General features: G+C 38.5%; 1 protein-coding gene across 8 annotated transcripts in view; it reads left to right on the forward strand.

Moving 5' to 3' along the window:
• The window catches only part of SHISAL1 (shisa like 1), a 274,691-nt gene that overhangs the window by 178,491 nt on the left and 82,114 nt on the right, over positions 1-14,086 (forward strand). For 3 of the 8 annotated variants that reach the window (XM_043515557.1, XM_043515571.1, XM_043515568.1), the window contains one exon: positions 781-905. The exons of the other annotated variants lie outside the window; for them this stretch is intronic. The gene's annotated coding sequence lies outside the window, so the exon portion shown is untranslated. The remainder of the gene's footprint in view (positions 1-780; positions 906-14,086) is intronic. 8 annotated transcript variants of the gene reach the window in all.

A 14,086-nucleotide genomic window follows, 5' to 3' on the forward strand; every position in this document is an offset into this window, starting at 1 on the left:
GCAACTGGGCTAATATCAACCTATGCATAGCCAGACATGCAAGCAGCTGTGCCTGAGGCTGTTAACACCTTCTCCAAGAGGGCATGCTTAACAATTCAGAACTGCTCTGTGCACATGCTTTCGAACTCTCACTTTCAAACGGAGGAAGGAACCCGGGGTGGAGCAGTAGAGTAAATAATAATGTGTTTGTAGCAGAAGTCAATTTTTTGTAATGCTGTTGGGGGCAGGGAGGAAGGGTGTTATGAAAACAACCTTAATTAATTATCCAATTATCTTTTGTATAGTGAGGAAGTTTACGAAGAGTTAATTATTGTGCTTTTTAGTCTGGATGGTTTTACAATGGCTTTATCTTTGTATGGGTGAGTGAAGAGTGAACTGACCTGTTATTGCTATATAACAGCATGGTTGATGTTCAAAATACCAGAGCCTTTATTTACAAGAATTAAACTTCGTTGCACACGAACAAACTTGTCAGCTTTGAATAATAAAAAGATATAACATATATACAAGATGAGGAACAATATAAATATTTTCTTTTAAATTGCACTGAGTGTTTCTCAGTGAGATACAATGAACCTGCCTAGGAATGTTTTTCATGCTCTGAATAGAAAGGCAGCCTGAAATGTGACTTACAGTAGATAAAAGCAGCATGCTAATTATGTGCTGTGATCTGGTGTTGACAGGCTGATAGATACAATGTAATGGAAATGCTTTTTGACATAATTGTGTAATTTCTTGTAATAAAACTCTGTCTTTAGAAATTTGATATTTCATTTTCAGTGCAAAAACGAAAACAAACAAAATCTCCACTTGTGCACCATTTTGGGTCTGGGCATCTATTGTTGCTGAACCAGCCACTTCCTCGCAAAACAGGAACAGCCGCCCACGTAGTCAAAGGGATGGAGGTGAGATTCCATGTTATGGGGATTACGTGGGAACACAGCTGCATGTCTCAGTCCAGCTCCTCATCCCCCTGTTCTTTTTGGTTCATCTAGTCATTGTTTTCCTGCTTCTTCCTCATGACTAGACTGCCAGGCACTTCCTGGATATCTAGTAGTTCAGCAGGCTGAATGGAGAATGCCGAAGTGGAGGTTCTGAGAATTCATTCCAACTCACAGTAAACTGGGCGAGTTTCCTCCCTAAGCCAGACCAACTGTTGTTGTCCCAGACCTTGTAGGGGATGTTCTATCATGCTTATCTTCTCATAGTACCCCCACCCCTGGTGGTGCTCATCTCTGCCTGTCACTCTGATACGCACTCATATGTTAACATATTGAATACAACTGAATTTAAGATCTTCAATTATCTAAAAATCAAAAAAGAGTCCTACAAAAAGTTGAAACTAGGTCAAATTACAAAGGACGAATATAAACTAATAACACAAAGTATGTAGGGACAAAATTAGAAAGGCCAAGGCACAAAACAAGATCAAACTAGCTAGAAACATAGAGAGTAACAAGAAAACATTCTACAAATACATTAGAAGCAAGAGGAAGACCAAGGACAGGGTAGGCTGTTACTCAATGGGGGGGCAGGGAATAATAACAGAAACATGGAAATGGCAGAAGTGCTTCTTTGTTTTGGTTTTTACCAAGAAGGTTGGCAGTGATTGGACGCCTAACATAGTGAATGTCAGTGAAAATGCGGTAAGATCAGAGGCTAAAATAGGAAAAGAACAAGTTAAAAATTACTTAGACAAGTTAGATGTCTTCAAGTCACTAGGGCCTGATGAAATGCATCCTAGAATACTTGAGGAGCTGACTGAGGTGATATCTGAACCATTAGCAATTATCTTTGAAAAGTCATGGAAGACGGGAGAGATTCCAAATGACTGGAAAAGGGCAAATATAGTGCCCATCTATAAAAAGGGAAATAAGGACAACCCGGAAAATTACAAACCAGTCAGATTAACTTCTGTACCTGGAAAGATAATGGAGCAAATAATTAAGCAATCAATTTGCAATCATCTAGAAGATAATAAGGTGATACGTAACAGTCAGCATGGATTTGTCAAGAACAAATCATGTCAAATCAACCTGATAGCTTTCTTTGACAAGTAACAAGCCTTGTGGATAGGGGGAAGTGGTAGTTGTGATATATCTTGACTTTAGTAAAACTTTTGATACTGTCTCACATGACCTTCTCAAACAAACTAGGGAAATACAGCCTAGATGGAACTACTATATGGTGGGTGCATAACTGGGTGGAAAACCATTCCCAGAGAGTAGTTATCAGTGGTTCAAGTCATGCTGGAAGGGCATAATGAGTGGGGTTCCACAGGGATCAGTTCTGGATCCAGTTCTGTTCCATATCTTCATCCATGATTTAGATAATGGCATAGAGAGAACACTTATAAAGTTTGCAGATGATACCAAGTTGGGAAGGGTTGCAAGTGCTTTGGAGGATAGGATTATAATTCAAAATGATTTGGACAAACTGGAGAAATGGTTTGAAGTAAATAGGATGAAATTCAATAAGGACAAATGCAAAGTACTCCATTTAGGAAGGAACAATCTTTTGCACACATACAAAATGGGAAATGACTGCCTAGGAAGGAGTACTGCAGAAAGGAATCTGGGGGTCATAATGGACCACAAGCTAAATATGAGTCAACATCAGTGAGACACTGTTCCAAAAAAAGCAAACATCCTTCTGGGATGTATTAGCAGGAGTCTTGTAAGTAAAACACGAGAAGTAATTCTTCTGCTTTACTCCACGCTAATTAGGCCTCAAGTGGAGTATTGTGTCCAGTTCTGTGCGCCACATTTCAGGAAAGATGTGGATAAATTGGAGAAAGTCCAGAGAAGAGCAACAAAAATGATTAAAGGTCTAGAAAACATGACCTATGAGGGAAGATTGAAAAAATTGGGTTTGTTTAGTCTGGAGAAGAGAAGATTGAGATGGGACATGATAACAGTTTTCAAGTACATGAAAGGTTGTTACAATGAGGAGGGAGAAAAATTCTTCTCCTTAACCTCTGAGGATAGGACATGAAGCAATGGGCTTAAATTGCAGCAAGGGAGGTTTAGGTTGGAGATTAGGGAAAACTTTCTGTCAGGGTGATTAAGCACTGGAACAAATTGCCTAGGGAGGTTGCAGAATCACCATCATTGAATATTTTTAATAGCAGGTTAGACAAACACCTGTCAGGGATGGTTTAGATAATACAGTCCTGCCATGAGTGCAGGGGAGTGGACTAGATGACCTGTTGAGGTCAGTTCCAGTCCTATTGTAGTGCTGCAGTATAGGGCTTGTCTATACTTGAAACACTACAATGGCACAGAGGAGGAGGAGGTGGGGCCGGGGATTTGGGGAAGGGGTTGGAAAGGGTGGATTTGGGGTGGAGCCAGGGGCAGGGCGGGGGAGCAGCCAAAAATGTTTTTGCTTGGGGCGGCAAAAATCCTAGAGCTGGCAGTGGCACAGCTGATGAAGACGCTCTATGCCGATAGAAGAAAGCTCTCCCATCAGTTTAATTAATCCATCTCCCTGAGAGCTGGTAACTAGGTCAGTAGTGCTGTCCACACTGGCGCTTATGTTGGTGAAACTTTTATGTTGCTCAGGAGGATGGTTTCTTCACACCCTTGAGTGACATAAGTTACGCTGACCTACGCTGTAGTGTGTACATACCTAACTATGCTGACAAGAGGGGTTCTCCCCAGGGTGTAGGTAATTCACCTACCTGTGAGGCGGTAGCTAGCTTCATGGACTTTTCTAGTGTAGACCAGCCCACAAACACTGTCTTATTAAATACTTTGTTGCAGATCACTGAGCTGACATTCCCACAGGTCTCTTGTTAAGCACTCTTACTAGTTTTGAAGAGCAGATATTTAGCAGCCCGTTAAAGAAGAGTCAGAAGAGATTGCCACTTTGCATCAGTTCTTCTTTTGTATTTTTCTGATCATCACTTGGTTTATGAATATGAATGGCTACATCTTTCTTCATTCCTAGCCAGTCTCTTTCAGCCTATATCTTTGCGTTGCTTGCATGAGCAATGCCTTCTGACTTTCCATATGACCCATTCTGAGTAGGATAGTTCTTTATCATGCAGCAGTAATTCTTACCTTCATACTTTTTGCAACTTTTATCTTTTGCTTTTGCATTTGTAATTATCAAGCAGATATGCCCTCTGAAAACACGCATTGCACACGTTCAGAGGTGACGCATAACTGATAGTTGGGGGCATGTATTTTGAACCCTCTTCCCGCCCAAAAAAAAAAAAAAACCACCCAACAACCTGGCAGAAATCTGACAGGACATGTGACCCCCCATGCCCTCCTGTGTCCCAGGTTTGAGTTTAAGTTCTGATTAACTCTTACTTTCCTTGTAAAAGAGATTATTAGTTTGTCTGAGCACAATTCATAATAGTTTTCATTTGAATAGGTCCTTTGTGACAAGGTTTATGAGATTGGAAGGCAATGTTAGTGCAGATGCCAAACTTGATTACTAACCTTTCTGTGAAGGATTAAGTGGAACCTGGGGCTCGCAGTATTGCAATTTCAAGCTGTAGTCCCTGATTGAACTGAGAAATGCTTTCCTCCGAATGATATGCTTAAAATAAGCTCTGTCTTAACCAGATCTGCATTTAAGGTGGCCTTTTCTTTTGGAATGGGAAAGAGATTTGTGGTGTTGCATAAATTAGAAAGCCATTCACGATTGTTATTAACTACCTCCTAGTGGAAGGGGTATTAGGAATTGCATCACTTGCTTTGAAAATACAACTATTTAAAAATACCTCTAGAAAATATTATCCTTTCATAGTGTATTTGAATTAACACACAGGATAAAATTGCAAAACTAACCTTTGTTATTTATCTTAACATTTTCATTACATAGTTGATATATGGACCAGCAGTGGCAAAAAAGGCAGAAAGCGAAAAATATCTAGAAGAGCAAATAGCTGCCAGTCTGAGACTTTTCATAAAATACATAATATTAAGAACAACAACTCTTTTTAATTTCCTTGTGGTTATCCAGGGGGCTTTAGTATCAGATTCTGTCTTTTCATTGGGATGCTTCTAAACTTTCTGTTACTTTGTGAACTTATGTTTTTGAAGGGAGAGTGCAATTTTTTTAACGAGTTAAAAATATCAGTCTCTTCAAAACAGTTTTCAGAACATTTATTTCCTCTTCAAATGTTTGTTTCTCTAAGCTGTCATCTTTCACACAGATAGTCCCTTGAAATAAATATTTGCAAAACTGATCATTGCAGCTGCCTATAGTTAAGATCATGTCAGAAATAGAAGAGATTCAGAGACAGGTGACAAAAATGAGTAAACATAAGAAAATTTCCAAAAGAAAAAACATTGAAAAGACTGACTGTTAGTTTACAGACGAGACAGATAAGAGGGGACGTGATAGTGGCATACAAATAATGAATGGTCTGAAGAAGGTAGATCAGGCACTTCTGTTTTCCCTCTCTCATAATACAACTGCAAGGGAACATTCAATCAAACTGAAAGGCAGCAAATTTAAAACTAATAAAAGGAAATACTTCTTATGCTATGCATGATTAAATTGTGGCAGTGAATTCCACAGTCTACCAATGAGGACAAGGATTTAGTAGGATTCAAAAAAGGATCCGTCATTTACATGGATAATGAGAACATTCACAGTTACAATAACTGAAAAGCTTGTAAGGAATAAAAATCTTCCTGTTTTGGGTATAAGCGATCCTCTACCTGACAGGACTAGGAAAGAATTTCTCCTACCAAAAGTTTATTCCATGGATGTTCACTTTAGGGTTTCTTGCATCTTCTTCTAAAGCAGCTGATTCTGTACACTGAACTACATGGATCTGATGTATAACAGTTCCTGTCCCGAATTGCATTGTTACTTTCTGTTCCCAATTAATCAGAACACATTATTCAAAACTTTCTTAAAATTCATCATTTTTAGTGACAATTTCCATTCTGGAGTCTCATTCTGATCTCATTCACACTGGTTTTACATCTGTGTTACCTCATTTACTTGAGCAGAATTACTCCTGGTGAACAATGTGAACAAGATTAGATTTGTCCCTTGGTCTCAGTCTGGAAGAGAAATTTTTTTCTGAAAATTAGAGTAAAATCTATATGGCATGATTGATTTATGTGGAAATGAAAAGAATGTAAATAATCAAGAATAAGAAACTGCCAGAAAACAAACAGAAAAGTCTTTTCCATATCTTGGGGTTTGAGGGAAGTATAACACTCTTGGTCACAGTGACCCAGTGTAGAAAAGTCTGAAAATTCAGAATTTATATAGGGATCCCGGGATAGTTGGCCTATAAATATGCATAGGGACTGATCAAATTTCCATTAAAATCACTGGAAGCTTTTTCATGGATTTAAATCAAAACTAGATAAGATTATTAATCAAGAACACATTACTTTATACCTGTGGTGGTATAAGCCATAGGATTTCTTGGGCCAGATCATCAGCTGATGTAAATTGGTGTTGTTCTATTAATGTCCATGGAGCTATGTTGATCTACACTAGCTGAAAACCTGGCCCCGTGACGGACTCTAAAACCATTGTGTTTTGCTTTGAGTTTAAACTAACAACATATTTTTGTAGTTACAAAGGTTCTTTGACATCATGTTAAAACCTTGTATTTCAGCTACAGCATAAATTAAATCTGTAGTGGCAACAATACTAAGGATGTATTGACTTCTGAAACCCCATTAGGCAGGCTGAGAAGGATATAACCCTTGGAGCTAAATTGCTAGCAGAAAACTATGAGTACAAAAATGGAAAAGGAACAGATCTCACTGTGCTGCACTCATTATACCTAATTCATAATGAAAATGCTCTGCAGCCTACACTTGGCGTTCTCTTCCCCATCCTTTCAGACAACTAACTGTACAATCTTACCAGACAGAGACCTCAAACATAAGTGATCTCATTATGAAAAATAAGCTAAAGATCATCAGAATGATCAGGGCTTCAATAATAAAAATTTTCAGCTGTTCTAAAAGCTCTCGACTGCTAATACACAGAAAGTCTGCAGAGCTTACTTTCCCTGCTCTACCTTGTGATGTTTCATCATTATGAGATATTTTTTCACAATGATGCGACATTGTATAAATATGCGCATGCTACACCGTACACTCCACTACCTCTACCATCATTGTAACTGCAAAAACACATATTAAAGCATGTGAAATATCCAATGGCAGAGCTGTGCAAAACACAGAAAAGAGCATGCAAACTAGGGTGGCCAGATGTCCCAATTTTATAGGGACAGTCTTGATATTCAGGGCTTTGTCTTATATAGGGCACCATTCACCTATCACCCCCTGTCCCGATTTTTCACACTTGCTAGCTGGTCACCCTAAGAAACAAGTAAGGAGCAATGAGAGAGGGAGGAGAAGCAGGACAGGACTGAGTCACAGAAACCAAGGAAGGACAAGACATCAACAAGAACAAGAAAAACTTGGTCGGCTGTGTCAGTGGTAGCTGATTGGTCAGTGAGGATGAAGTACTGGTTCTGAGCTTTGGCTAGAAGAGGTCATTTTGGTGAGAACCCTTTCATGGAACGCAAGAGGTATAAACTGAATTGGAGAAGGTCTTGAACAGAATTGGAGGAGAGGAACACTAGACAACACAATCAGTGAACTTAGAGATGAATGGGAAAAGGAGAGTAATTGAAGAGGCACATGCGGGTCAAGGGTTAGATTTGGGAGACTAAGGTCTTGTCTATATGAGCATTTAGTTTGTAACAAGCTGGGGTGTGAATTTACCCCACACTAGCCAGCCTGTTTGGACTAACTGTCTGTGGGGACCCTGCTGATCTGCACTAACATTTCATTAATGCTCTTTGATCTAGTCTTGATTCAAAAAGTCACATACATCACTAGATCCAGTCCAACCATCTTTGAACTCATAATTCAGTACAATGTGTAATTTACTTCATTAAGACATTGTTTAGTGTCTGGAGTATGTGACTCTGCAGCTACTTATTGATCTATTATATAGTGGGCATGAGAAACCTTATGGTTAATTAAAAGAAAATCATCAGAGAATGGGCATCTGTGATAGCTGTCAAAAGGATTACATTTTTGTTTGATATAAAGTCAAAGAATTTCTTGACAGCAGATACTGTAGATTGTAACGAGCTTGAAAATTCACTGAGATATTAGGGTTGAAATAAGCTTGTAGTGAAAACCTATAATCTGCACACACACATGTGGCCCCTTGAGGCAAGGGGTGATAGTGACAGGCTTAGTGAAAAAAAGCTGTCATTTGTTAGATTTACTGTTTATTCATTCTCTGTCTTCACCAGTTAATTTTAGCTTTCTCTTTTGTTTATTTTTTCTTCTATGTAATCATAAAATTGACATAAAAATAAAATAAGTTAGATCTGTTTAAAAAATAAAACTTGGATAGTTCGGGGCATGTTGAGAGTAACTTAACCACTGAGAGTAAGAGGTTCAGTAAGAGGCCCTTGGTTAGGTAATATATACTGTGTAGTCTTAACAACAAAGATTAGGAAGTATTCTTACTCAATTAAAGTTTTAAAAAACAAAGCATTATTTTTTGAAATCAAAGTATTATTTAAAGCATTGTTAGCCTTGATTAATGTCTTTAACATATCTGAGTGATGTCCTTGCTCGTTGTTGTCTTTGTGTTTCAAAGCCAAATGAGGATCCTGTGAGAAATATCTATTTGTAAATGGGAATATCTGTGCTTCTGTGTTAAAGTGTGGCTAGCATCACGCATCATGACTTTGTAATAAAGCGAGAAACAGATGTATTGATCTAGACCCAGCCTAGGCTATTTTTCCCCATTTACATTTAAGTTCTTTGGGGCAGGGACCTTGGTGTATATTTTCAAAGACGCAAATGGCAATCAGAAAAGGAGTACTTGTGGCACCTTAGAGACTAACAAATTTATTAGAGCATAAGCTTTCGTGAGTTACAGCTCACTTCATCGGATGCATTTGGTGGAAAAAATTTGGTGGAAAAGTTTTTTCCACCATATGCATCCGATGAAGTGAGCTGTAGCTCACGAAAGCTTATGCTCTAATAAATGTGTTAGTCTCTAAGGTGCCACAAGTTCTCCTTTTCTTTTTGTGAATACAGACTAACACGGCAGCTACTCTGAAAAATGGCAATCAGTTACCTAACTCCCACCAAAACTTAATGGACATTAGGCACCCTCTGTAAATCTCCCTCTTTGACATTTTACTTGCTTAGAAAGCACTATATGATCCCATTATGATAAATGGAAAGTCACCTTTAATTTGAGATTTTACATATAGTGCAGACAGGGTACTGTCCACCACTATGTGTAGTCTACACTGCAATAAAAACCCCTGCGGCTGACCCATGCCAGCTGACTCAGGCTCACACGGGTCAGGCTAAGGGGCTGTTTAACTTCAATGTAGTCAGCCAGGCTCGGGATGGAGCCTGTGCTATAGGACCCTGCAAGGTGGTAGGTCCTACAGCTCAAGCCCGGACGTTTACATTGCAAGTTCCTGAGCCTGAGCCCCATGAGCCCAAGTAAGCTGGCCTGGGCCAGATGGATGTCTTATTGCAGTATAGACATATCCTAAGTTACCTAGATGTGCTCTCTCTCTCGTGTGTTGGTTCTGCAGATATATAATAAAAATATTATTTTAGGTACTAACTTAAGTCTATATAACTGTATACACATAGGAAGCAGGTCTGTTGTTAATTTTTATATAGTCACTTTTCAGAGTAGAATGTTTCTTTTAAACAGAAGGACAGTGTTGTACTTAAGACTCTGGACTTGGCCTGAGAGATCTTGGTCCAACTCCCAGGTCTGTCACAGACTTCCTGTGTAATCTTGGACAACCGTCTTAATCTCTCTGGACCTCCATTCCCAATCTGTAAAATGTGCATAATAATTCCTCTTTGCTACCCTTTGTTTGCCGTGTCTATTTAGATTGTAAATTGCTCAGAGCAGAGACTGTTTCTCTCTCTCTCTATATATATATGTATGCACAGTGCATAGCACAATGAGGATCTGATCTCACTTGGGAGCTCTAGGCACTACTGCAATACAAATTAGTAATATTTCTGTTTCCCCACTTATATAATGGGTACACTACTCATCTACTTCACATGCTATGAATTTGTGTTAGTACAATTACTTGAAGATCTCAAGTGCTACGTATGTGCTAAATATTATAACAGGAGGATGTAAATGTGGTGATTTTAAGAGTGTCACTTTTGAAAGGTTGTATCAATGGATATATTACCTATAGCAAGCCGAAGAAGAGTAGTTGCGGTTTATTACTACAGATATGAACACTTAGTGTAAAATCCTGTCCCCATTGACTATAATGGCAAAATTCCCATTGACTTCAAAAAGCCAGGATTTCACCCTGCAACTTTATTATTTATCATCTAAGGTGATAATCAAAACACAGAATTTAAGCTCCTTTATAAAATATATGGAAATTGGTGCACTTCTCCATGAGAGGAAACTTATATAGCATAAATCATATGAGCTGAATAAAATACATGGTTAGGTCATGTTTATTTTATGCATGACTCATAGTGAACTTTCCATCTGCAAGCCATAAGGTGCTTACAGTCAGTGCATACTAATGTGAATTCGGGTTTAGGAGGATGTCGATTTTTACTAGAAACAAAATATTGGCTTGGAGAAAAGCACATCAGTGTTTTTAAAATATTTTCTTTCCCAGCATAAAACACTATGGTCAGTTCAAGGACACTCACATTTGCAAATCATCAGTCAGTTGCTTTCTGGTCATCACTTTGAGTTTTAGGATGGATTACGATTCTTGTTTACTTTCTACCATACTGTAACACAGGGTGTGTTAACATAGGAAGACTGGCTTTAAACTGTGGGCACCTCAGTACCTGGGTTACACATGAAAACTGAATGCAGTGGGACTACTGATGAACTCTGAGCATGTGAATAGGTCTTTGCAGGGTCTGGACTTGATTCACTTTTCATTATTTATATAGTGGGTTTTGTACTTAATTCAGGTTGGGCAATATTTTTAAAAAAATAAACTAATCTATATCACCTTTCATGCACTAGCATAATGTTGCAATATATAGATATAGATTATTGATAGTGTGTATGCATATAGACAGGTTTCAGAGTAGCAGCCATGTTAGTCTGTATTCGCAAAAATAAAAGGAGTACTTGTGGCACCTTAGAGACTAACAAATTTATTTGAGCATAAGCTTTCATGAGCTACTGTTCACTATGAAGTGAGCTGTAGCTCACAAAAGCTTATGCTCAAATAAATTTGTTAGTCTCTAAGGTGCCACAAGTACTCCTTTTCTTTTTGTATGCATATAATGATCATATGTAATTAATTTTTTTGGATAGGGACCACTATTTTGTTATGTTTTTGTAAAGTATCTAGTACATCAGGGGTCCTGATCCATGACTACATGATTGCCCCTACTGTAGTATAAATAATAATAAATAATAGCATATATAGTGTGTGCCTATGTATGAACATGCATATACAAGCACACTAAATAAAGGATATAATTTTTAAACTGATAGGGGTCTCAGTCCTGCAACTATCTTTTTTACCAGACTCCTTGCACCTGCACAGGGACCCTTTGAAGATAATAGGGCTCCACCAGGGTGCAGGAATCTGCCTGTGCACAGCCAATTGCAAGACTGGGACCAGCATCTCTTCAAAATGTTGTGCTAGGAATTACTAGTCTTATTAAATAGATACAATCTCATTTACCTGCTGGTCTATGTGGTATTTTTCAAGAACTCTGAGTTATAGAATCACTTCTTTTGTGTATAAATGACTGTTAATTGAAAGGCTCAGGGACAAAGCCTAAGGCCTGTGATGCCATCAGCAGCATAGCTTTGTTTTATGTAGTCCTTTATTTCCTAAAACAGAGACATATAGAGTGGAGCTAAGCTGATCTCCTTCCCTCATGTCCTGTTGTTCTGCATCCTCCACACCTGCTGTTCTCAGACTCCTCTAACTCCTTTCTCCCTCCCTCCCCCTCAGGTTTTCAGCTCAAGACTGGTGGACAAAGGTTTCAGTAGCGCTTCGCTCGGCCATGCAGAGTTGTAACTCTTAATTTTTAATAAGGAGCTGATGTTGAGAGAGTTCACTGTGCTCCAAATTTAGCTTTTCCATTTAAAAACCTATAAGCTGGTATGGCTGCAGGGAAGCAGGCTCTAGGACTCCAGCTGATCAGCAGGTGGAGTTTCTTAAAATCAGCTTTTTATATTCTTTACAGGTACAGCTCACGAAAGCGTATGCTCTAATAAATTTGTTAGTCTCTAAGGTGCCACAAGTACTCCTTTTCTTTTTATGGAAACAGACTAACACGGCTGCTACTCTGAAACCATTGATTTGCACGTTACTATTCGCTATTATTTCTACTGTTATTATCCAGAGGCCATATTAGGGATGAGGGTCTTATTGTGATAGGCCTGGCCTGCTCATGTGGTAGTCGGATTAGAGGTAATAGTAAAATAAAATAAATACATTAATAATTAATAAAAAATAAATAACAAACAACAACAATAATAAAGCTCACGAAAGCTTATGCTCTAATAAATTTGTTAGTCTCTAAGGTGCCACAAGTACTCCTTTTCTTTTTGTGCAAATCAATGTTAAGGTGCTATCCATATACTGTCATATAATATGCTTTTAAGATGAGTAAAGTATCCAGACGTGATGGTGACGTGAACTTGTTTGATACTGTCGTTATATTTTGTAAATTCTTCTACTGAATCCTCATGGTTGTCTTGCTCTTATAATTTTTTTTAAAGTGAAAAATATAACTTATATTTATCTAACTATGTTTAAAGATGCAGTATCTTTCCTTCCTGTATTCTGAGATGCTTATGTGTTTTTACATCAAGACTGCTTGTCACATGAAGCAGTTCTTTCTTTTGGCAATCTCTTTCTTTCCAATGACTCACACGACTCCTAGATAAGCAGGCAGACAGGGTGCATAGGCAACCAAAGCTGTGTACACAATAGTTCAGGGAGAGCCAAAATGCACCAACTCATGTGACTAAAGCCTGCTGACATATTCCATCAATTAAACAATAAAACACAGAACATTGAGCTTACAATATCAAACACTATGGCATCCATGAGAAGAGTGAGGCTATAGGCCAATGAGTTCAGATTACAGTGCAACCAGAAGCTCTCAGCCAGTGCCTTCCCATTATTTCTCACTTATACATCTGCTCTGCAACAACATCACAGGACCCTCCTCTGGAATTCTCTTTTTTCCCCAATCTCTCTGAGTTGCATTTTCACAAATGAAAATCCTAATATAATACTTTTTCATCAAAGGATCTCAACCACTTTACAAAGATGAGCGAGTACCATTATTTCCGTAACCTGAACCATAGAGGGGAGAAACATCATGCCCAAGGCTATGCAGAAGGTCATTGATTGGCTGGGCTTGGAAAAGAATCCTTCAGTCTCTTGGCTCCCACCCAGTCCTATGCCCCACCCACTGGACTTGCCACAAGCTGCTTACAGTAATAAAACAATGCTTTCCTCATTCCTCCAAGCTTAATACTTCAAACTCATTTTAAATCCCCCAACTGTCTAGTCTAACTATTAACAATAATAATATTCTCCAGCTACTGCCTTGCAAATTATAACATTCCTATCTCCAACTTCACTTTTGTGGCCAAATCTTAGGAAATATTTCACCTCGTCTTGATTCATTTATTCTACCTGCTGCTCTGTCCAAATAGCTTAGGGAGCATCCTGAGCTACACAGCACTGAATCTGACTGTTTCACCGAGCAATAGAGAACAGCAGGCACAAAGGGAGAAGCAAGAGGTCAGAAATGTTCCCTTTATTTTGCAATCAGGGGTTATATAATAGATGCAGTTCCCTGTTTTTTTAAGCAAAAAAACCCTGATTCCTTCATATGTTTGGCCTTCAATGTATAGTACTAGTCTATACTACTAGCATCTGTTTATCTATCTTTGGCATTTTCCACACACCTATCACTGTGGCATCCAGACACCAGAATCTAGTACTAATGCAGTACTGCCAGCCCCAAGTGTTCAAAAATCATGAGTCAAGCCTAAAAAAATCATGTGATTGGCCTAAAAATTATGAATTTTTTAAAAAGTGATACATTTGGTT

Source organism: Dermochelys coriacea, chromosome 1 (assembly GCF_009764565.3).
Source record: "Dermochelys coriacea isolate rDerCor1 chromosome 1, rDerCor1.pri.v4, whole genome shotgun sequence".
NCBI lineage: Eukaryota > Metazoa > Chordata > Testudines > Dermochelyidae > Dermochelys > Dermochelys coriacea.